Raw genomic sequence first — 23,506 nt, 5'->3', positions numbered from 1 at the left:
TATATTAGAAACTTGTTTATAAAGAACCAGTGCTTCATTCAGTTGAATTGAAGTGCTCTCTCCTTTTCTTCATCTCCATCTCAAAAAATCTTATTGCCTTCTTGCGTATCCATTTAGCTTTGCCATATTCCAGAATGTGCATCACTCACTATAACACTGACTATTATGTCACATGAATGCTACTTTGGCACCAGTGAATTGATCAGACAAGAGCAGCAGGATGATTGGAAAGGAGAAAGAGTCTATTTAGACTAAAATATCTTTGAAGCTAGTAATGATGAAAAAGGAAATACAGAAACTGTACATGCTTAAACTTATTATTAAAAATGTCCATCAGAAGCAAAGTGGTGGCACTTAAACTTGAAGCTGATTGTTACATTAAAATAAAAAACCATCCTGATTTTGCAACAAAAGTTTTAAAAAATAGCAAAATAAGCATGTCTTTATTAGAATGATCTTACTACACAAAATGGAAGAGGATGCACTTGATATTGCCTTACTTTACTGCCTGAGAACACTAATTTCCGTAGAGGCACTCAGAGGTTAATATTGGGGTCCTCATGAATATTGGAATTTTTGATTATATATATACAAAGCGTCTTTGAACATAAATCATTTAAGGTAACTTCTGAACAAACTTATTGAATCAAAATGTGAAAACTGGTTATGTGCCTTTTCTGTCCGAGTTCTTCACAGTACTTTGGTAAAAGAAAGTTAATTAAGGCTAGGAGTGCAGGTTATTTTGCTTGGATGTACTCTTCTCTACATTTGACAAGAAAGAAATCAGATAAAATATCTGAATATTCAGTATTGGACCTAGTATTTTATACCAACAATTAGGATTCATCCTGTTGTACAGATAGGGTTGATCCATGAAATTTTGGTTCATTTCCATATCCATTCAGACCATGGAGAACTGTCTCCATTTACATCATGGAAAGGAGAGATCAAAGATAACAGGTTTCTGTATGGTTCTTAAGAACATTTCAATTACTCTATAGTATCAACTCATTCATCTGAAAGACATGCTTTTCTGTTCAGAGTATACTTCCACAACCTCATTGTTGTGAGCTGTTGCAGGTGGAGGGGTGATTAAAATGAAACAGCACTATGAGTCATAATTATAGGAAAATGTGGATTTGGGGTTACTCTTTTTAATCCGATAATTGGAATTTTTCTTTTTAAATCAGAAAAAACCCAGGATCCTTGCTGATTAGTCTCCTGGCCCAACCCTCCAGATGCCACAGTCATATATTTCAAGCAATTCACCTCCTGCTACTTTCCAGCCTTCTCAGTTAGCATCAATATCATTTGTATTATGGCAATTAATCGGTATTGTGTGTCAACTGCTAATAGAGTTAAGCAACAGTAAATATAGTATAATATGATAGAAGCACAGAGTGGACTGAATGCAACACAAAATGTGTCTGTAAAGTTATTATATGCAGCCCGGCAGCACTTCTATATATACTTGAACAAAGAAAGCATCTTTCTTGTTCAAAATCCTAGTCACTCTCATGGTATACAAAATGATTCTCTCAGACTGTCTTATTAGCAACATCATGCATTATACAACAGCACTGCTTGTTCAAACTGTTTTTCTGATAAGAAACACTGCATTTTAAAAAGCAACCTCTATTTTAATATTTAATACCTCAGCATATCTAGATCTCCAAAAGTAGCAAGCTATTTAGGCAAGAAGTGCACTTCGTGTAATGTTAAAAGCATTTCTGGCATTTTATGTTATCTGCTTTTTAATGACTGTATTTTCCTAACATTAAAAATGAATTAATATCTCTCCCCCTAAGTAGCCTGCTGAAAACAGAGAGAGAGTAAATCTGACAGGGTTACTCATACCTTGCCTACACTGTAGAGACCTGTGCATCAATTTATGTTTCATGATTTTGAAAGGAAAATGAGTTAGCTTTGAAACTTAGTATCTCCAAAGCTTGTCAGAGCCTCAACAGGGTGAAAATGTTGACTCATTTTTTTTTTCATTGCATTCAACTTGACTTTCTGATAAATCACTGCTAGCTATTTTGGTGTATTTAGACAACATGGTGAAGGACCACAGTAGCAGAGATCCAGCCGAGCCCTGTACCTACAAGGGTGACAAGCATCAGTGTGCTTTCCAGGCGGCAGACTTGCAGCCAGTCCAGAGGAAAGCAGCAAGCCCATGGGACGAGAGGGCTCTTCATTGCAACCCCACTCCTGGGGTGAGATGAAGAGCCAGCAGGGAGCATGCTCTCAATGGGCCCCTTCCCAGGGCCAGAGTAAGAGCTGGAACCTGGGCTCTGAATGGTCGCAGGGCCCAGCCTGAGAAGTGGGCAAGTGGCCGAAGCAGACAGCACTGCCTAAGGCCTGGGAGCCACAGGTGCAAGGACTGATGAGCCCTTCTGGGGCTCTCTACACCTGACAGTGATCATAGGGCATGTGGGGGCAGGCAGGGATCTCGGTTTCATAGTTGGAAGGGTCGGAAGGGACCTGGGCAGATAATCAAGTCCGATCTCCTGCCATGGCAGGAAAGAGTACTGGGGTCAAACGACCCTAGCGAGCTGTTCATCCAGCCTCCTCTTAAAGACCCCCAGGGCAGGAGCCAGCACCACTTCTCTTGGAAGTTGGTTCCAGATCCTAGCTGCCTTGACACTGAAGTAGCATGTCCTGATATCTAGCCTGAATCTACCCTCTGCCAGCTTGTGACCATTATTTCTTGTCACTCCTGGGAGTGCTTGGGGGAACAGGGACTCCCCCAGTGCTTGCTGGTCCCCCGGACTAGTTTATAAATGATCCCCCCTCAGCCTTCTTTTGTGGAGGCTGAACAGGTTCAGATCCCTTAAACTCCCCTCGTAGGGCCTGCCCTGCTGACTCCTGATCATGCGAGTGGCCCTCCTCTAGACCCTCTCCATGTTGTCCACATCCCTTCTGAATTGCAGCACCCAGAATTGGATGCAATACTCCAACTGTGGCCTGACCAGTGTAGCATAAAGGGGGAGGATCACCTCCTTGGACCTGTTTGAGATGATCCTGTGGATTCATGACAAGGTACGGTTAGCCTTCCTGACCACTTCCCCACACTGTCAGACCATGTTCATTTTGGCATCAATAATGACTCCATGATCCTTTTCTGCCTCTGCACTGATAAGAAGGGAGTTCCCCAGCCTGTAGGTATGCTGCTGGCTCTTCCTTCCCTGGTGCAGCACCTTGCACTGGTCAATGTTGAAACCCATCCTGTTCTCATCTGCCCACCCCTGTAACCTGTCTAGGTCCAATTGCAGCCTATTCCTCCCTTCTAGTGTGCCCACTTCTCCCCACATCTTAGTGTTGTCTGCAAATTTCAACAGGGTGCTTTTTACACCCCCGTCCAAGTTGCTGATGAAGATGTTGAACAGTGTGGACCCAAGGACCAAGCCCTGTGGAACCCCACTTCCCACATCCCTCCAAGTCGAAAATGACCCGTCCACTACCACTCTCTGGGTGTGTCCCTCCAGCCAACTAGTGACCCATTTGACTGTGTAGGTATCGACGCCACAGTCCCCTAGTTTTTTAATGAGAATGGGGTGAGAGACAGTGTCGAAGGCTTTCCTAAAGTCCAGAAAGACTATGAACACTGCTACACCTGCGTATAAGAATTTTGTGACCTGGTCATAGAAGGCCACCAGGTTGGTCTGACAGGACCTGCCTCTAATGAACCTGTGCTGGTTGCCACTAAGCATAATCTCCCCTGCTGGCCCCTCACGGACATGCACCAGGATAACTCTCTTAAAAGCTTACCCAGGACCGAGGTAAGACTGACTGGCCTATAGTTTCCTGGGTCTACCTTTATGTATGATATTATACTTTAGCCTATGAAAGCATGAGGAAGATGGGTAAAAGCACTGGAGAATGTCTTGAAATTTATGAAAAATACTGATCAAAGCTTGGTTAAAAAAGCTGGTATGAAGGTCTAGATTCACTCTTTCTACCCAGAAGTATAACTGAAGGAAGGGGTTACTTAGGCTGCAACCCCCAAAGCCACCTTTGTTGGGGGACTGCAAAAATAGCTACTACATAGTGCAGGTTGAACACACCACTGTGATCAGCATGGCTGCAACCTGATATTGCCCCATGTATTACAGCTGCCCCAGGCAGCTACACATCTGCTACCATAATCTGAATATACTTACTCACTGCACAGTTTTATTTTTTGTGATTTTTTTTAAACAGTAATTGACGAATTGCAACTGGTGCCATAAAACTGATCAGAACTTTGGTTAGCCTGCAGTTAGATACAAGTTTAACTGCCTATGAATTGACATAAGTGATTGACTAATGGAATCATGATAACTATGTTTCAGTAAGCCAAGACTGAATCCTAGCACTGAAGTATACTGGACAAGACAGACAAACAGACAAACATTCACAACAATGAGTATGCAAACCCCACAGTCACAGCCCTCTTCCAGAGATATTTAAATGGACTTAATTAATGAAACAAACAAGGATCTGGTTATACAATTCTCATCTGGAATACACACACACACATGCCATTATACTGAGATTAATAAAAAGAAAATCAAATCTTCATCTGACCCCAGCTAATTATAAACTCCTTTTTTGTTGTTTTTTTTTATTTTAGTGGTATTGCAGACAAGATATTTCCCAACCTTTTCCTGACAAAAAATAAAGGACGAGTTTAATCTTCCAGCAGAGAAAAGAAACAACACCTTATTACTGAAGGAGATATAATGATGTGCACATACCACAGGCTGAAATATATTTGTATAGAAAATGCTTGAATAGTTCTGAATAGAGACTGGACTCGTAAACATGAGACAACATATACATACAATTCACAGACCAAAACAGGCCTACATATGTTGAGTATATTGTACGGTATTAAACAAATTAAGTGTCTCTGGTTCCAGCCTTATTTTCAGTCATAAACGGTAGGCGAGTAAGTAAGGTTGAAAATAATTTATTTATAAAAGGCTGGTCTTTACACCTTGGCAACAGTCACTGAATTGATTATCCAATAACTCAGATTAATAACCCAATATTTATTTTGCACAGATAGAGAAGACCCACTTCCTTCCAAGCTAGAGAGTCATCATTTACATGGACCTGTATCAGCTTTCAGTTACTCATCTTGGAAGTGGCAAAGAAGTACTGTACCTGTAAATGTTACAAGCAAAGTTAAGGTGGCTGGTTGAAAATGTGTTCTATTCCATTTCATTTAGGTTTGATGGTAATGTTTATTGTGTATTGATTTTCTTTTAGAAGTGCTTTATTTTTCAACTACATTATATGTCATTCAGATGCATCCCAACATCTTAATATAGTATCTTATATAATGTACCTTATCCTATTTGTCTTTGTTAGCTATTGCAATTCTTAGCAGGAATAGCTAACATCTCATAAATTATAACAATTTACACCTTTTGCTAGATAAAACATCTGTTATTTTCTGCCATATCCCAAACTAGTATTTCAGCTAGTACTAGTATCTCTATGTAATATTCTACAAGATCTTTTGCCATAAGAAAGGAGAAGTTATTTTTCATAATTGTAATACCAAGCATAATTATCCTCCTACTGAGGTCTCCTTCATGCAGGGATCAGAAATGAAGGATGTCTATTTTGAAACAAACACTTGTTTAGGAAATTTAAACTCATTACTTTAACCAACTACTATTTTTTTTAAATATATTGATAGTCTAAATAGTCTTATTCACTGAGTAAACAAGACAATGACTAGTGATGGAAGAAGATATTTAAAATTCATAGAAATATATTTGCATATTTTTAAATGTGCTGCAGGTCTGTTTATGAATTAACAGGTGTTTGAAAATGAAGCAGGAATCGACCGTTTTAGCCACTGGAGATTCTGAGGCTCTGTAACGATGTCAACAAGATACATTTATGTGAAGGAGAAATAAATCAGTGAATCACATTTCATACAGATTTACAGATATAATATAGCCCACTTCAGTCTTCCAACATCAGGGTGTCCTACCTAATATCATGAGAAACCATATTTCCATGATCCGTAGTTGGGTTCACTCAGGACAGATCCATTTCACTCCCTGATTCAGTGATTTTCCCTGAAGACTATTACCTGCCCTTTTCTGATTCAATGGAAAACTAGCTGTTCTACTAGACTGAGGCAGTTGGGCTTTCCCTCCCTGAAAACCTCACAACATTGTGTAGCTACACATGTGCTTTAATGCAAAGTAGATTAATTAGCTCTGCAGTAAAGCATCACTGTCTGTATACACACCAGTATTAAGGTGCAGTAAACTAGTTAACTCGGTCATAAGACAGTACTGTCCCCAATAGTACTATCTTATGGTGGACTAATTTACTGTGCTGAAATGCATGTACAGATGCTGACTGAAGACATAAATTGCTCCTGGTCAGCCCAGCCACCTGACAGCCTGTTTCACCCTTGTTCAAATTGCTGCAGGCCTGGGTGCACATGTAGACGCTGTGCCCAGGAACAGTTTACTCCAGCTTGAACTGCTCTGAAGTTTATTGTGTCACATTAATTGCATATGTAGATGCAACCAGTATGCACAATCTTACTCCCTCTCTTAACGTTTTCAACCGCGATTCCAGTCTTTGACAGAATAATTCTCTAATATCAATTCTCTGATAAAGTATTTATCAGTAAAAGGTTCTAGAGACACCTTGAAATCTGTAGTCCACCATTCATGAGCTGGAGAGAACACTCTTATGGACACTAAAGGTAAGCAGAGGGATGTTCGGACCATTATTGACTGGTATTACTAATGCCACCTTCTGGGAAGAGGAAAAATAATTGGCTTCGTACAAATATGCTGATATTGTGATATCATAACAATATGTGCAAACGTCCATCTCAGTGAAGATAAAGGTTGATCTGGATACTCAGGTCACAGGGATAAGTGGAGAGGAGGGGTGGGAAGATGAAAAGAGGTTTTTTTTACTTCCCATTTGGTGCAGCTACAGTTATATGTTCTCCATAGTATTATCATTTCTTTTGTTATTCCCAGATTTGATCTTTCAAATATACTTCACTTGAAGTCAATTGTGGAAGTTTAGCTAGTATAGATGGCAATGGTTCACTCATTTAACCTATCCAGGCTCCACAGGCAGCACTAGCTAGCTTTGTCCAATTTAAGGTAATTCAAGATTTTAAATTTAAATACCAAAAACCCTTAACTGTTGGGTTTGTCAGTGTTATAGATCACATTTCCTTTTAAGGATGATCTACCTAAGAATCTGGAGATGTGAACTGTTGGGAGCTGGGTGCTTTGATAAGAGTGATAAAGATTTGAGTTCAAAGCTTTTCTTTCCATCTAATATTCAAAACAGCCACACACTAACTTTCTGTGCACAAAAAAAACCTGTCTTATGCTTTCTAGAATAAGACAGATGAATTTCTTTAAAGAGCTGGGTAGTTGTATTTCAAGTGTTTTTTGTTATTTTTATTATGTAACCATATAATCAGGTAAGTAAGCCCCAAGATTACTAATGAATATACATAAATGAAAAACTAAAAACGTAAGTTGAAGGCTAGGAAAATATTCCTTACAATGAATATATTTTGCTGAGGGGCACTTCCCTGGAAGAAAGTGATTAAAGCTCCATCAAAAGTTTGAGATATTTAAAATTAGAATTAAAAAAAAAAAAAGTATAGAAGAAATCCCTATATAGAGTTTCCCTCATTCTGGGGGAAACAGTGCTATATTCACCCTCCAACCATTCATCATCAATTAGCTGTTCCTATATCAGCCTATACTCTGTTTTGCAGTGGTATGGGTTGTAAAGGTGGTTTGCCCTTCTGGTCAATGGTCCTATAACAGCACATATGATATAGCAGAGAAACCTTCAAATAAGAGTTTATTCTGTCCAAGTATGTTCCCTACTCTCACAACATGTACAGTTGGGGCACTTCTAGGCACTTATAGCTACCCACCCCTTTTCCCTCTTCTACAATTCTTTCCATCAGGCAGCACCTAAGCTATGAGAGAGGCAAGAATGTTTTTAGATATAGGAGAGTAGTATCCTTGGTATGTGATAAATTATTGCTGTCCAGGAAATAATAAACTGTATCTTGTCTGAAAGTAACTATTATTCTATTTTGCAAACTCCTTAGATTTATAATCTGAAGACACCTTTAAAAACATGATTGGAAGCTTATGCTTCAGTATTATTTTCCTCCTGTAGCAGAATAATTTTTTCTCATCTGCTAAAATTGAAGGATTTTATTCAGCCCAGACTGAATCAGCCTGACTTGTGCAAAATTTAGAAAGGGATAAAAAAAGTGCCTTTTGCAATGTCTCACTGATACCTTGCATACTTTGAGATCAATGTGTCTTTCAATATTCATAGAGATGGGTCGTATCCTTCATTCCCACAGGTAAAGCAGTCAGTTGAAAAAATTAAGAGAGTCACAGTACTATTATGCACAAGTAGGACTGGTGAAAATGAAGTAGGGAAATGAAGTTAGAAAAGATCTATTTTTCACCAGTTCACAAACTACATGCCTGATGCACAGGAGGGGTTATTTTTAGTTCCAGGACATTTCTAGGAGCAGACAATTCTCTTCCCTTTACCATTAAGCTTTTACACAGAAGACTACTGCATGGCACTTTCCTGTCATTTCCTTGGCCTCTCAAGTTTTGATGGACCTTTAAAGAAGAGAGATCCTGCCATACCTTCAAAAAGTAGACTCTAAAACTAATAACTCCATTTATTGCCTCATTTTAAAGAGGAAAGTTTCAAACAGGCATAAGCAAAAACAGAAGTTTATGTTTCTAAATTGCTCCTGAATCATTCTGTGACGTACTTTTAACAGTTTGCAAACGTAATCTGATTTTATTGGAGGGGTGGTTGTTGTTGATGAGATGTTGTTATGTAAAATATTGGAATGTCAGTATTTTTTATTTCTTTACATTTTTATCAGTAATATTTCTTTTATTTGAGCTGGCAACCCTGCTTAGTGCCTCTTTAAAAAAAAAAAAAAGCCATCTGAACCTCATTACTCTCTGTCTGTTTTCTGTATGCTCTACAGTTTCTGAAGGATTTTTCCAAGGATGATGAGGGACAAGATCCTTGTTAAAAAGAACACTTTGAATCCCATCCAGCAACGATGACAATGAATCTTCAAACCATTCCTGACTATATGTCACAAGTCCTGAAGGCAAATTAAGGCTTTTACAGCTTTTAAATAATCTTCAGCAATGACAGCTGTTAAGACACTTACTCTCCTCCCTCCCTTTTAGTTCTCTTAAACAGGGAGGGGGACTTCACGATTCCATTCACCATATCTCCACCACCACCTAAGTGCCTGTGTAATAAGCATGAAGACCAAAGGGAAGGTTTTAAACAGTATGTGTCAATCCTCAAATGTGTTGCCCTTGCAAGTCATTTTTTTCAGATTAAATGCCTCCCTGATACAATTCTTCATATTGGTGGTTTTTTTAATTCCATTCCTGGAAGTAAACTAGAACATATAGGGCAATTAAGCTAGAGACAGACATTACACATAAATTGGTTTAAGTGATCAGAAACTGGTTTAAACCTGTAACAGAACAGAAGTTTAGTGTATGTAAACCAGTTTGAAAATGGCTGAAACCGGTTTGAGATAAACATGGTTGAATGTAGTATCAGACTTCACTGATTTGGGTCAAAATGGTTTATGCAACATCTGTCCCAGACCCCTTCCTGGTTTAAGTTAAATCAGAGTCCCTCAGCATCCCAGCATGCTCTCTGGGTTGGGTGGGGCTCTCTGCTCCAGAAAGGTAGGCTGGCCCCTCCCTTTTGCTCCCTGGCTGCAGCTCCAGCAGAGACTGCATGTACAGTGGGGTGTGCCTGGCTTCATCCTGCTCCCCCCACTTCCCTTCATCACGCCCTGCTCAAGCAGAGATTCTCCCTTCCCCTCTGCCTTACAGAGACACCTCAGCATTAGCTAGCAGACCACATGCTACATGGATACGGTCTGTGCTTTAGGAGATGGAACAAAGGCAGACAGGACTGTCAATTTAGGGCTTTTTTGGAGCTAATCAACAGGTAGCTGGTTATGTGGTTATGTCCCTCTACCATTCCTTCCTTGGAAAAGCTGTTTAATAAGAGTTTGAACGAATGGAGAGGTACTATTCTTTTCTTAATAGGCTAATAAACACTGAGTTAGAGGTAATAAACTCTATATTATCAACTCCCTGCTGGGCTGCTGGGGGAAGGCGGGGCACTCCCTAATCAGAGCCTCCTCCCCAATCAGAGCCTGGTCATGTCCCCCATCCCCCCCCAGCTCAGCTCTGTGGAAGGGAAGGGAGGGCTGCTTTAGCACCTCCTGGCTTCTAGCCTGAGCCACTGCAGAAATGTGCTGGCATTTCTTCAGCCTAGAGGGGATGTCTATTTGGTTACAAACCAGTTTAGCCTAGCCAGGTTAGACTAACCTGCAAGATTGAATCAATTCAGGCTCAGGCTTTTTGAATGCCTATCTCTAGCCTTAAATGCACATGAATAAATTCCAAAGCTTATTGCTCTGGAGCTTATTGCTCATGAGGCCTGTGTCTTCTCATGCTCCCAGGATCACAGCATGTTGAGCTCGGTCAGAGTAGTCCCAGCTGGCAGAGGTTTAGGGGGTCATCCTGCCAGCTCCCTCCCAGCTCAACATGCTGCAGAGGGGCTGGCTGGGGCATGAAGGTGCTTCAGTGCATGGCTATCTGGCAGTCTGTCCCCACAATGAAGCACCCTTGTGCCCTAGCCAGCCTGGTCAGCATCTGCACTTGTAAAAAAAATTGTATTTACAAGTACTATCCTGCTGTGGAGTAAATTAGTTTACTCCAGCCTAATAGGGTTGCATGTGTAGATGTATGATGTTTACTGCGGAGCTAATTAGTCTACTGTGCAATAAACGTCTCACGTAGATGAGCCCATAGGGACAAGAAAATGACATTTACTTTAGTGCTTCTAGCATTAAAACAATTTTAAAAACTATAGAGAGAGGAATATGCTAATTGAGTAGCCTCTGTGAGACTTCCAAGATTTTGCTCTAATCTCAGCTCTATATTCAGGGCAATGTACCTGATAGTATGCAACACTTTTTTTTTTTTTTTTTAGTAAGTACACATTTCTAATGACATTCTACATCTTTTGCATGCCTACTTCTTTGCTAATACGCTTTCAATGTGTAATTAGCTTTGAAAAAGGAACCAGGAATAAGGAACCAATCTCAGTCTCATAGGAGTGTGTTAATACTCCCATCCTACTCAGGAACATGGGGTCCTGATTCAATTTTTTTTTTATATTAAAGGCTAAGTCCTTACACTTTCTGTGCATAAATGGCACATATGCTATCATGAAACTGCAGCTTTTGGCAGTTACACACTTTGGGATCCCATTTCATCCTGTGGCAAAACAGAATCACAGATGGATACCAATCAAAAACAAAGTGCAGTAGGAGGACACTCCGAAAATTTAGCTCAATAGCCTGATGTTTGAGCACTTAAAGGACTAGACAATTGTTCTCAGTCTTCTGGCCAGATGGGTTTAAACCTCTGTCTCCTGTTTCCCAGCAAAGTACTTTAAACACCAGGCCACAGACAAGGCACTGAGCAGGCCCCACTGCACCTTGGATTTAATATTTACTGGAGCAAGTGGATGGAGAATAGTGCAGTGGAGAAGTTCCTGTCCCACTGTAAACAGTATCCACTTCCTCCTGCAAACTATCAGAGCAAGATGGATGTAGTTTGCTGGCTCTACAGGGACTGAGGAAGAATTTAGGTGCCCCTCAAGAACAATCTGAATTTCAGCAAACTGGGTGGGAGTTGGGCACTGTGATGCACCCAGGCATTCAACCTGAATTGCTTGTGAATATATGCAGAAGACCTTTAGAAATGCCTTTGGAATTTTGTAGTGTGAAATGAAGAAGTAAAATTAGCATTGACACTGCTACAAAAATAGCAGTCTAAATCACTACGGGCCAGAATTTTAGATGTATTTTAGACACCTAAGAATGCAGATAATTACCTAAATATTTTTAAAAATCTGATCATTCTGGCACTTATGAAACTTTTCTCTTAAAGTAATGGCACTTAACCAGAAAAAGAATATACTTACTAGGTATACTGAGCACTGTGCTCCATAGAATGAGTTCAAAGGAGATCTGCTTGTTAATGATCACAAAATAGTGATTTTTTTTTTTTACAAAATCAGTACAGAAGCACAAGCTAATGCAATTCTTTTAAAACTACGTATCACTAAGGGCTGAACCATTTTGCAGTTCAAGTATTCAGTTAAAATCTATATAGGGGAAAAACTGCATGTTATGTGGTAGCTGTAAGTTTAAAGTGAGTATTGGTATAAGAAAGCAATGCTGGAATTTCAAGTAGTTGAATTCATCTCAGCCAGCAGGACTTATGAGTCACAGCTAGCCTTACCAACTATGACAAGTTTAAATTTAGGATAAAGAATCAATAGGTAAAGAAACAAACGAAAGGAGACTATGATATATTTGCAGAATGTAAGGATATCTTTGTCAGGAAGAGATACCAGAAAGATAATTTCACCAGTACCATCTATAATACATGCATCTCATAACATTTTCATGTCATTAAATGATAAAATAAAAATAATAATAATTATGCTGTATGGAATAGATGTAAGTTATTTTAAAAGTGCAGGGATCTACTTTTGGCTTCAATCTGAAAGTGACTATAGACAAACTAGGGCAAGATAAAATAAGAATGTGGTACTAATCAAGAGATTTGCACAAAGGAATAAGAAAGGAACATTTTAAATTGCATAGAGTAGAACAGTATGGGTAAACTTTTTTGGCAGGTGTTCCAATATTGAGCCCCACACCTTCCCCTAGTGACAGTCCAATCCCTTTCTCATAACCAAGCAGCTACACTGCTTTCTGCTCCCTGTCTGATCCACTCCTTTGCCTTCTTCCCTGTATTCCCTTCTGAATCTACCTCTCTGTTTTCTGCTCTCTGTCTTATCTGCCACTGTACTGCCTGTCCCCTCTCTGTTCTGTCATGTGCCACACACACAGCTTACCTATGCCACTTGTGGCATGCATGCTGCAAGGTAGTCATCTCTGAAGAAGAAGAAATCACTAGTATGCTAGCAAAAGCTACAATTTTCACAGTTTTACATGACAGTAGTAGCTTTTGGCAAGTGAAACTAGCTGACAACAATTTTAGGACTTTGTGCATTGAATATAGACCATATAGCAAGTACAGGTTAAGCTGTACTGATGTGCATCAATAGAATGCAATAAATATTTGAAGGTCTGGATGGTGTTAGATGTTATGTAGATAATACAATGGCATAAGGAAATGAGGCAAAGCTAGGATGATTCTGGAGGGGGTAGCAGGTTGTTGCCTCAGGGCCTTTTCAACCCATTCAGCATGCATCAGTAATATGCAGTCTTTAAGGGTGCAGACAGAAGTGACAATATTCACTGCAGCTGGCCACAGAAAGCAGTTTATCACCATGACCAAACACAAGTGCATGGCTGCAGACCACTTCAAAAATGGCTGATTGGGTAAAAATCTGAACCCTCATTGCATGAAGGTTTGAATGAAGATGTTTCAAAACATAGTATCTTCTATAACTTGCATCTGCACTGCCTTTCAACCTTGAGCTGTTTTCAGAATGGAAGGGGGAAAGAGAGCAGAGGGAGTTTGGGCTGGGGGGTTTTCAGCCCCTGCTGGAGGGTGAGACAGGTGCATTTCCCCCCTCCCATTCTGAAAACTTTGCAGCCTTGCAGGGAGGACAGGTCATTGCTAGGGGTAAACCTTCTGTAGGCTCCCAGCCAGCAGCTATATTGCCCTCCCCCATAGAACTAACAGTGAACTTCTGGCCAGAGGTCATTGAAACTCAGGATGCTTCCTGCAAAGCATTCTCGTTTACAGTGGGGAGCTGCACTTCTAAATCTGCTGGCCTTTGCTGCCTGGAGCCCCTTACAGCATGCTCCAGTAATATGCAGTCTTTTAGCAAACAAAGTAAACAAACACAAAACTTTATTGCTGTCCTTGATCCTGGGCTAGGTCTGCTGAAGTTTCAACCTTCCTTTCCCAGGCTTGTCCTCCTCATAGCTCAGAGGCTCCCGCCTCTGGTGCTTTTCTTCCACTCTTCCTCCTGGTTCAGCCTACTGGGGGGTTTGGTTTCCAGTGAGCCATGACCTCATTAGCCTTCCAACAGCTGTAGCCCATTAGCCAGGCTAGCTGCCTTCCCTTAAAGGGGCAGACCACTCTGTTAAGAAGGTTTTAGACCAATGTCATGAAGGAATCTGTGACTAAATGTGAACAAATGGAAAGTGGTTCTGATAGGGAAAAAATGTGTGGCTAAAATTGTGCCAGTAGTTGAAATGGCTTCTCTAAGTGAATTGCAAAGATTCCCCAGAGTGGCTACTTAGGCAGGTAAATTTATTCTGCACATGTTGACCATAATCACTCCTTTAAAACAACTGCTGGGAAAAGAAACAAACCTGTTGAATTTGTTTAGCTATAAAAGCATAGGATGATGTAAAAACATTTGGGGAATATACATTTCTTACAAAGCACTATTGCTGAAGTACTTCCATATCAAAGCAGCACGACTTAGTGTCAGTGGATGCCACTTCCATCAAATTAAAGGCTGTATTGCTGCAAAAAGGGGCTTATTTTACTTGTGCCTCTAAAGCTCTAATGATGACACAACTAAACTAGGCATAAATAGAAAAATAAATGCAAACAGCATTTTTTTGATGGAATCAATTTTGTTGGTGTTCTATGGAACAAAAAATACCTATTGAAACAGACCTCAATCTACTTGAACATATTTGAGAAAACCTAGATGCATCTACACAAGATGCTATGGTGCGGTAGCAATGAATTACTGTGCAGTAGCTTGTTGCTGCTGTGCCATAGCATTCTGGGCACTAACTGTGATGGCAACAATACTGCACAACAGTAATGAGCTACTACGCTGCACAGTAGCATCAAAAAATAAAATGTGCAGGGATGGGACTGTGTAGTAATACCAGATACTGTGCAGTAATACCAGTTACTATGAAGTAATTTAGTACTTAGTTAAGCAAGTACTAAATGACTACGCAGTAACAACTGCACAGTCTGCCACTTGTGTTGATGCAGCTCCTTTCTAAAATACCCGGCCAAGGATTGAAAGGTGGTTGCTTGCTCTCCAAAAATATTATCTGAATGGTTTATACAGACAAGGAAAGACAATTAGAAATTACTGATGCCTTACTCAGACCATACAACAAAGTTATGGAGAGTTTGCAGCACAGGCCATGTGGTGGGAGACTGTGGGGCAGGCACCTTTGACTTGCACAGGTGGAGCTTAAGTAGGACTATGATGGCAGTCTTCAAAAAATCTGGAGGGGGCTGCTATAAAGAAGAGAGAAAAGCCTTTTTTCTTTTTTCTGTAGAGAAAAGGATGTGGACCAATGGCTTAAATTGCAGCAAAGTAGGTTTAGGTTCGATAGCAAGACAAAACTTCTTTGCTGTTAGGAAAATGAGGCAGTTGAATAGACTGCCTAAGGAAGTTGTATACCTTCTATAATTGGAGGTGTTCAAGAAGAGGCTGGGCAGGGATGTAGGAGTAGTTACGCTTCAGTGCTCTGTAAAACGCAACAGTTAGAAGCCCAGGAAAGTCCCCTCCGCCCACCCTTCCTCCCACAAGGTTTGCTGGAATATAATGAGATGAGCTCTTTAGCCTAAACTGGTAGATATTAGAGAGGACCCTATTCAGTACCAGGAGAATGAAGCAGAGCTAAAAAATCAGCTTAGTTATAAAAGAGGATTAAAGGAGCCAGGATAAGATTATGGGGGGATTACAGAAAGGAAAGTTTGGGCTGTCCAGTTAAAGGGTGTGATGTGTAGAGATGTGCTCGCTGTTCCCAGACTAAAAAGCAGAATGAAGGGTGTTTTGTTTTTTCCATGCTTCTGGGTTTTTCTGGTTTCCCCATGGGCCCAAGAAAGAAGTTTTTCCCCTCTTCTTGCTACACATATCAGGGGCTGTTTTTTCATAGATTTCATAGATTTCATTTCCTTCCTCAGACCCATTTGGTGTTGCCTACAGGGAAGGCTGGGCATTTAGACTATGGTATGCCAATGTTCCTGCTGGGGCTAAAACCCAGAGGTTACTGACCCTCTAGTAAATTGGACTTATGCCTACTTTTTGGATTAGGAAGGAATTTTACCCCATGGTCAGACCTCAAACAGGGGGGTGGACTAGATGACCTTCATAAGTCCCTTCCAGCCCTACTTTTCTATGATTCTATAATGAATCATGATCAGAGGAAGCTTATACTTCTGTATGTATCCCCATGCCTCCTTTGCCCATATCAAAACAGAAATTAAATGAATTTCAAGCAGCTACTGCAAATGATATGGTTTTCCAAACTGCAAGACAAACTATTTTGAAAGGATGACTAGACAAGAGATCTTAAATACCAAAAGATAGCTAAGCTAACTGATCACTGGGGATCCTGGTTCTCTCTGATAAAAATAAGTCCTCAATTTTTGGATTTAAAAAAGTAACCAAAAAGCTACCATTTTCCATGACTTAAATGAAACCCCTCTCTCTCTCTCATATATATAAGTGGCATTTCATTTTAATCTTGGAAAAATGTAGATTTGGGGTTACTTTTTTTAATCTGAAAATTGGTGATTTGTTATACCAGAGAAAACCAGGAACCCTGTTCATCATACAGACAGGAAGGCAAGATTCTCTTCTACCAATTGGGTGCATAAGTGAACTTAGATACATAAGTGTGATCTTATTCCACCCTGATCAAGTTCCTTGAATACTCTTAATACACAAGGTTTGTGTACCTCTTCCTTCTTGCTGCTTTATTGCTACTCTTTGGTAAGATAATGGCATATTGAAATAATAAATGTATTAATGGATTTTCAGGGACATGAGCAGGATGTTAAGCAACTAAATATACTTAGATGCTAGGAGGTGGAACAAGATCTGGACCTAGGTGGGCAAAATAGATTTGCATTTAAAAGCAACAGAATCATGGTATCAGAAAATCTCATAAAAGTGATGTTAGCTATACTTCCTGAAAGTCATATATTAGCAGAGGTACATAAAAGAAGAGTTTGAGATGCTGTTTATTGGCCAGGTATGTAAAGTCAAACTGAAGCTATGGTACAATCCTATGAGACATGTCAAACTCACAAAACCAAAAACCAAAAGAACCAGTACTACCCCATAAGCACTCTTAACAGATCTTGGCCAATATTAGGGACAGACCTACTTGAATTTCAAAGGGCAAATTATCTTACCTTATTTGACTGTTTTTCAAAATACATAGAAGTATTCTCATTTTAAGACTATTATCTATTATCAGAGATTTATAACTGCCAGGTATGACGTCCCTAAAGGAATTATTAGTAATAATGGACTGTCATTTTGCTCCAGCAACTTTAAATCTTCTGCAAAGCAATGGGATTTATTCACAAAACAGCGAATCTATTTGTTTCCATAATTAAAGGGAATGGCAGAAACAGCACTTAAAACTGTAAAAAAAGATTCTTATAAAACATTACTTGGGTAGCAAAGATCCCTATGAAGACAGGGGAATACATCAAAGGGCTAGACTGCAAATTGTATTAGTTATTTGCAACCTAAATTGAAATAAAGAGGCATACAAAATACCCTGGAAATGAGACAAGCAGTGAGGCAAAGAAAGCAGGTTAGATTTGCATCTTACAGACTAAGCAAGGTGCGTGTGCACATGCATGCATGTGTTCATGTATATAACACAAGATTTCATGGGCTAAACCTCACTTCATCAAATGCTCTAAAAGGATCAAGCAAGTAAATAGGTATTTTTGAAGAGGACCCAAAGCCTTCATTGCTTCTAGAAAAACTGAAAGACTATTTGTGTTCATCATAAAGAGATAGATTCTATAATGGTGATCAATCATGACACTACTGTAGTATTTTAAATTAGGAAGCCAAAGAAAGGGAATGTATAGAAAAAACCAAAGGGATCGAATGACCACTGAGGGAAGTGTGTCCATAAAAGAATGAAGACAAAACTAATCTGTTTTGAATGGGGGGGCACTAATATTCCTGTCACCACCTCTATAGGCAGTGATAAAAAAACAGTTGGATACAGATGATCATATTTATTCAAATACTAGATGACCCTGAATATAAGATGATGCCCTAGTAATTAGATTTTATATATGGAGATTTTATAATATCTGTTATAATTTTCCAGTTGTGGAATCTAATTATCTGGGTGTTGTCTTGAATCCCCTTCCTACTGCTACATAAGGCAAAATAGTGGTGAGGCGGGGGGTGGCCAAGTGGCCTCCTTGCTCTCTGCCCCCCAACTTCTTCCCCCTGTAGCCTTCCTGCCCCTCCTTATTGTGAAACCCTACACAGGCATAATGTAGAAGTGAGCTGCATGTAACGAGGAAGAGGAAAGGGTCAGAGAAGAGGGCAGAAACTGCACAGGGAAACAAGACACAGCTGGCGATCTGACTCTGGCCCCAGCCCTGACGTTTACGAATTTCAGCACATATGATCCATAAACATACTTTTGATGACCACTTTTGTTCCTATTTATACATTGTACAAACAGGTGTGATATTAGTTCAGAGCCAAAAGGCTCATGACTTATTATATAGTTCTGTGGGCTGGCCCCCGGAAGAGTCAATAGCATTTCAAGCCACAGTGATCCCACAGCCCAACATTGGTCAGTATGCGTGTGCATTTCAGATATTTTGCACAAATGATCCACATGCTAATTAGTTCCCCACTCATGACTGAAACCAGGCGTGCTTGTCACCAATCCTGGGACCATCCAAAAATGTATATGCAGATGAATTGCAAGGCTACCTGACTTGTCCCCACTCTGTAGAGGATGGGGCTACACTAATCACACATGACAGGCTGACAGGGGGTGACAATCCATCAACTGCATAGATGTATATTAGTGGTGTTTCATTTTAATTATGGAAAAGATGTGGATTTGGGGTTACTTTTTTAAATCTGAAAATGTTTTTTTTTTTGGGGGGGGGGGGGGGTTTGAACACCTGAGAAAACCAGGATCCCTGGCTATCACCAAACTTCTAAAATGAAACACCATCAACGTATGTCTATATAGATATATTAGTGGTGCTTCATTTTAATCACTGAAAAATGTGGATTTTGGTTACTTTTTTAATCTAAAAATTGGGGATTAATTTTTTTTATCAGAGAAAATTAGGTTCCCTGGTGATAGCAGACATTTAAGGCTTGTGAAGAAACAGGAGTCATTGGAGATTGGAGAAAGGCAGTACTCAGCTGTGGGAATGAAGAGGAAATTAAAAATGTATTTGATGCAGTGGTCACCATGACTTGAGCAAGAAGGGGACTGAGCACAATGGGCATTACCTCTTATTCAGATAGGCTGCACTAACCTAGCTTTGTGGTAGATTCTGATCAGTGTGATTGCCCAGTATGGGCTATGTGTTTTATAGGCATGCTTAGCATGGGCTGCATTCAGTCAACTTCCTGGTTGGTTTCCATGACAGAGCAAATGCTGCTTCTAGGGGTAGGGACAGACATTCAAAAAGCCTGAGTCTGAATTGATTCAATCTTTGCAGGTTAGTCTAACCTGGCTAGGCTAAATCAGTTTTGTAACCAGACAGACATCCCAGAAATGCCAGCACATGCCTGCAGTGGCTCAGGCTAGAGAGGGGGGGGGGGGGGGGGTGCTAGAGCAGACTTCCTTTCCCTTGCACAGAGATGAGTTAAGCAGGGCATAGCCAGGCCCTGGCAAGATGCTGTGATCAGGGAGGGTCTCCCCCCCCCCCCCCCCCCGAACAGCTCAGTGGGGAATATTTATCACCGTTAACTTGGTGTTTATCAGCCCATTAAGAAAACAGAGGGACATTACCAGCTATATGTTGATTCTGCCTTTATTCTGTGTGCCACAGCTGGGAGGTAGGCAGCATGTGATCTGCATGTGATCTGCATGTGATCTCTCTGGAGCAGAGCCCCACCCAGTCCAGAGAGCATGATGGATGATGGGATGCTTGGGGAGTCTGGTTTATCTTAAACCAACAAGGGGTCTGGGACAGACATTGCATAAACTGGTTTGACCCAAATCAGTTAAGCCTGATACTACATTTAACAAGGTTTATCTCAAACTGGTTTATTTGCACTGAACATCTGTTCTGTTACAGATTTAAACCAGTTTCTAATCACTTAAACTAGTTCATGTGTAATGTCTGTCCCTAGCCTAGAAGTTTAATGATAGCCAATGTATTTAATGGGAGAGTTTGCTAGCATATGAATATAAGACAAGGGGCTTTTTTTCTATACTGATTGGAAATGTGGTAATTGCTTTAGATTTTGAAAATTCAAATTAACATTACAAAGGGAGTTGTAGTGCTGGTAGGAACTTTGCAGTGGGAACCAAAGTTATCAGTGTCTTATATTGGGGAACAGGAAAGAAATGGAGAAGCATTTAGCAAGCCACATGGACACTAGGAAGCCACACAGACAAGGCCAGTCACATAAATGTGTGTCTAGTTTGAGTTACAAGTTTAGTATAGCATCAAATACTTACAAATGGTTTAATTAAATTTGTCTATTATTTTATTCAGGCATGTTTTACATATATTATACTCGTGTTTTATGTTGAACTCGGGTACTACCCTTCTAGATCTTTAGGCTTTTTTTGGTGTAGGTAGTGTGGTCTGCTGGATTGAGAGTTCTAGATGAATTTACGCATAAGAGAATTGGCAGAAATCATGGACATGTGTAGTAGAAGACAATTAAGTGCCCAAATAATCGTATTGGTGAAAATCTAGTTACCCAAATTCCTTTTAAGTCCCACATTAAGGGCCTTGCTATACATGAATGTTAGGCTGCTCTTGAAGCTCTTAATCAATGGATTGTTCACACATTAACACCTGAAAGTAGTTTTAAGCACACTTTTAAAGTTATGCCACTCCTGGGAGATTTTACCTCTGATATGTGTTACCCAGCTCATGTTCCATTAATGTGTGGCCACTCTCCACAGATGAGTCACCCAAGTTGGTATCCTCAAGTATCCTAGCATGCAATGTCCCCTCCCTCACCATCTTGTTTTGTGTGGACAAACTTTCCACCCCCTGAACTCTACTTCCCAAGGGGCAGGTGTGGCACCAAACCAACTTGTCCTCTCACTCCCAGGAGTGCTACCCCATGCAAATAGCCTGCAGTGCACATGCCAATTAGCCAGGTCACAGGACAAGGATGAGTCCAAGAAGTGGTCTTGGGGGTTGGGGGCAAGGTAAGGGGCCAGAGCAGGTGCCTGGGGCTAAATGAACAACATTTTTAAAAAGAAAAAAATCCCAGACTAGTCAGCCCTCCAAGATAGGGTTCAATAAATATATCTGACATGAATGTATGATTCTTGTATAGTCATGTCAGCTGACAACATATACACATATGGAAGTAGTGACTAAGACAAGCCCACTGAGAAAATGAATCAGTGGAGACATGACTAGCAATGATATCTGAATCCTCTGAGCTGTATTCTATGCTTGTCTTTACCTGTCAATTATATGAAGAAAAAAAAAAAAGAAAAAAATATACGAACTGAGACAATTTATGAGAGGAAAGGAAAGAGAGATGAAGAAATATTGCATTACATCAGATAGATCAACAGTACTCTGCAAGATTTTTTTTAATCAAACTTCAAGTTTTAATAGGGCAAAAGAAATTATGTTATTAGGTCAGACCAGTGATCCATCTAGTCTAGTATTCTTTTTCTCCAACAGGGGTCAGTATCACTGACTTAACAAGCAAAGGCAAAAAAGGAGGAAAGGATGAATTTACTTCTTAAAAAGAAGCTTTCTTCCTACCATTCATTGGTTAGATGCTTGCTTTTCTCAAACAGGAAGGTTAAATAGTTAAAATTTACTTTAACTCTGAACATTTTTACTCTGTTCAGTTGGTCAAGGTTATTGTATGAAATATTTATTGTCGCTCAAACCCTAACTGTGCAATAAGAGATATAAGGAATAGAATTATCAAAAGGATTTTTATTTTCATGTTGGATACTGATTTTTTTTTTTTTAATTTGGCCTTTGCTTAGGTTGAAAACCATCTCAATTATCTCATAATTTTACAGGATGCCTCTGCTGATTTGGGAATAACTACCTTCTGTTTCAGCTCACTTAGACAAATGTGCCCCCTAAAGGAAAAGACTTGTTCATATATAAGCCATAACCTTTATGAGTTACAGGGCTGAATTCGTTTTTTTTTTTTAAAGTCTTTTTGCTAATCTTGGCTCTGCTGCTTGACAGTGTCATGTTGTCCCCCAAGGTGTGGTAAGAGCCTTGACAAATTATGACCTTTTTACTTAACAAATTATAAGGCCACATTCTTGAACTTACACCATAAGCAGCAATTAATAATTCAGATTAATCCCCATTAATATAAAACACACTGACTTCAGATTGACCCAGGTTTCCCCCTGTCATTCCCTTGTGTCACCTGCTGGCTGTAATGTGGCAAGCATTCTGAGAGTATGCTTAATGGATCTGCACAAAATTCACCACTTTGGCAGCAAGAGAAAAAAAGAGGTTGTACCTTGCCCCCTCATATTTAATACATCAGGGGTTTGAATACCCTCCCAGAATGGAGAGTTTGGGTTCAATTTTCTCTTCTGCCTGAGGAAACTCAAACCTGCATCTCCCACTTCCCAGGAGAATGCCCTGCCTACCAGGATTGTGGGCTGGAGAGAAGAGAAAGCAAAAGCAAACAGTAGCCTGCAACTAGTGGTTAGGGTACTTATGTCAAAGTGGGGAGAGTTAAGGGTTCCTACCAGTGCTCCAAGGACTGTTTATTGAAGTGAAAACATCCTCCTTCCCAATCTCGGAATAGCCTGTAAGGTTCATGTATCCTTTTGGGAGGTGGGAGACAGAGTTACATCACATCAGATAGAAGAGAAAACTGAACGTCTCCCACATTCTGGGTGATACTGTACTTCTTGTATCTAATAACTCAAGGGAAATGGTAGTGGCAGTTCCTGTTTGAAAGAAAGTAGTTGTCCCTACGTTTTGTGTGGGTGTGCTCTCACAGTAACTACTGGGTCACGCTCATCTCAGAGATGAGGAGGAAAGTCTGGGTAATATCTAATTTCTACAGCCAGACAGGACTCAAGAAGATGTAAGACATGAAATAAGCACTGAGATGTCCAAGACAAAGCATTGAGATGTCTAGAAGCAAGATCTTAGGACCTGGGGACCTTGGCAAAAAAGGATTAAAAAAATATCAGGAACCTATGGAGTTAAGGTACATCCAGGGCTATCTTGTTCTTGCGCAGAGATTTTGAGGGTCATAGTTTTGGATTTAGGATTCTAAATCTAACCTATGTTTCATTTTAGGCCTCTATCCCTTTTTTTTGGATCTGGAATTAGAAGCTTTCTGTTTATAATAGATTAATTATGCAATCTAGATACTTATCAGTTAAGTCATACTTGGGGGGACCAGCTGGACCAAAACTGCTTATGACCGGGGGGGGGGGGGG

The 23,506-nt window shown here is 40.1% G+C and overlaps 1 protein-coding gene across 1 annotated transcript in view; it reads right to left on the bottom strand.

Annotated features, from left to right (window-relative positions):
* Window positions 1-23,506, bottom strand: part of GPC6 (glypican 6) — a 1,120,836-nt gene that overhangs the window by 1,003,422 nt on the left and 93,908 nt on the right. The gene's annotated exons all lie outside the window — the stretch shown is intronic.

The sequence above is a fragment of the Alligator sinensis genome, unplaced genomic scaffold (assembly GCF_000455745.1).
Source record: "Alligator sinensis unplaced genomic scaffold, ASM45574v1 scaffold740_1, whole genome shotgun sequence".
Taxonomy (NCBI): domain Eukaryota; kingdom Metazoa; phylum Chordata; order Crocodylia; family Alligatoridae; genus Alligator; species Alligator sinensis.
Note: the sequence above shows the minus strand (reverse complement) of the source record. Positions and strands in the feature narration are given on the sequence as shown.